The 2,254-nt window shown below is 37.4% G+C and overlaps 1 pseudogene; it reads left to right on the top strand.

Annotated features, from left to right (window-relative positions):
- The first annotated feature begins 525 nt into the window (after nucleotides 1-525).
- LOC149572806 (uncharacterized) lies at nucleotides 526-1,349 on the top strand (annotated as a pseudogene).
- Nucleotides 1,350-2,254: the final 905 nt, after the last annotated feature.

The raw sequence follows: 2,254 nt of genomic DNA on the forward strand, positions 1-2,254 counted from the left end.
TGTGAGTTTCTAAATCTTCATGTTCCCGGCTCGTTCCCAGCTGCGCACAGCACTTGAGATCATTGAGATCCAGCTTCTGAGCCTCAAGATATTAAAGGTTAATGATTGCCTTCAAAAATGTGTACTTCTTAACCTTTAACTTGTTAAAAGGTTAATGTTAACCACCAAAAACATGTTTTTCTTAACCTCTCAAAAGGTTAATGATAGCATCCAAAAACACGTTTTTCTTAACCTCTTCAACGTGGGTGTCCAGATAGAAGGCATATTGAAGGTTACAGAAGAAAAGTAACATACTGATGGATTTTGGAAATCTGTTTACCAAGAATAAAATATACAGAGCTATTCAACTATAAATTTGGAAAATATGGAAAAGCTGTGAAGATATAATGTATTGAATAAGGACAGGTTGCAAGGAAGTGTAAGCAATTCCAACATCAGCTGGATTAATTCTACTCTTGGAGATGGATGATTTGGGAAGGCCAAAAGATCAATACATTTCATGAATAGTTGGCTTCGGGGAATAAAATGGCTTCCATATATTATATCATTGTAGCATTTCCATGCACTATTGCAGCAATTTCCCTGGCAATATGGCATATTTACAGACACCTGTTGAACTATACTGAGCTGATATTCCAATGCTGTATTGTTCGCATTGTCTTCATGGTGCCAATATATGCAACAATGTCATTCATGTCTCTTGTGCTAGGAGATAAATCTATTTATTTTAATTCGATTCGTGAAATGGAGTCCTAGTTTTTCTAGCAGCAAAGTCTGGAATCATTAAAAGCGTAGAGGAGGCTACTGATGTTCAAAACTTCATTATCTGTCTTGAGATGGCCATTGCTGCAGTGGAACATTTATATGCATTCCCATATAAAGAGTATGATGAAGCAAACATAGGTGCATCTGGTGGTTTAACTGGAAGTCTTACACATGCGTTGAAGTTCAATGACTTCTATGATGATACAGTTCACCAGTTTGCACCGACATATTGTGACTATGTCCTTTACAGCAACAAAGGTGAAGAAGGGACAAGGAAATATTGAGCACGGACGTTTGTCCCCACTAGCCAAGAAATGGACACTGTACGGAAAAATAGAAAAACCTTTGGAACTGGTAAGAATGATGATTTATATTCATTGGGGGTAGTGTCTGCTGATTGTGCAAGTCCTCATGTTGTGGAAGTTGGGCATAAAACTGTCAAGGATCCAGAATCCATGAAATCATCTTTGCTCTCTAATCCAACAAATAATTTTTCAAAGCCTTATGACATTATGTCATTGGAGTCATCCCTTAATGAAAGAAGTCTGCCTGAGTTTAATCGAAGGAGGATATACGTCCATTAATGAAGTGATGTAACTTGTATGAATCATTGAAATATCAAGAGGATATCAGCAAAGATTAATTATTCAATCTTCCTCTTAGAAGGTGTGAGGTCTAAGTTTCAAGTCATTCTTGGTTAATTTTGTAGAGGTTAATTAACCTCACCCAAATCACGTATTTGGGAGGTGGTTATTAACCACAAAGAGGTAGTTATTAACCTCTATGTCTATATAAGGGCTCTTTTGGGCTTTGTAAAGGGGGACTTTTTTTTGGGGGTTGGAAAAAGGAAGGGAACACCATGCTGAAATTTTGATCCAGGGATAAAATTTGGAAAGTATGTACACTTCTTATTTATGAATTGAAAAATCTCTATTGCTTTCTTGGTGCAAGAAAATAATGGAATGTGCGGTTTGAGTTCCCTCTTTTCGAATCTAAATTGTTTCAAATGTTGATTCTCTTGTAGTGAGCATTCTCACGGTATGGTGTAGATGTTTATGAATCTGTGGATCAGCGTTGTGCTAGTAATAGTTTTTCAAGCGTAGATCTTGATCATTGTTATTAGCAATTTTAATTTAGTAGTTTGGGAAAGCCTTGAAGTCGTGTGGTGCATTCGTCATCATGAGCTTTCTCCCCCTTCAATTTTAATTTTATATCTATTTGAAAAGCTTTGAAATTATATCATATGAGGGAGCTGCCCCTCCAAACGCAGAGGAAGGCCGGATATCAAGGGCCTATCCAACTGTTGTGAACAATTTGCCACACACTCCGTTGGGCAAATTCTACTGTGACAAATCTGTTTACCAACAAATTTTTGGTGACTCTGCTGGGGAGACTGAACGAGAAAGATTGACAAGTCACTTGTAATGAAGCACAATGGTGCTACCATGTGAGAATATTTTCCAGTTCTCAAACCAAACCTCAGCTTCCA

The sequence above is a fragment of the Cupressus sempervirens genome, chromosome 2 (assembly GCF_028749045.1).
Source record: "Cupressus sempervirens isolate cs-2001-9-10 chromosome 2, ASM2874904v1, whole genome shotgun sequence".
NCBI lineage: Eukaryota > Viridiplantae > Streptophyta > Pinopsida > Cupressales > Cupressaceae > Cupressus > Cupressus sempervirens.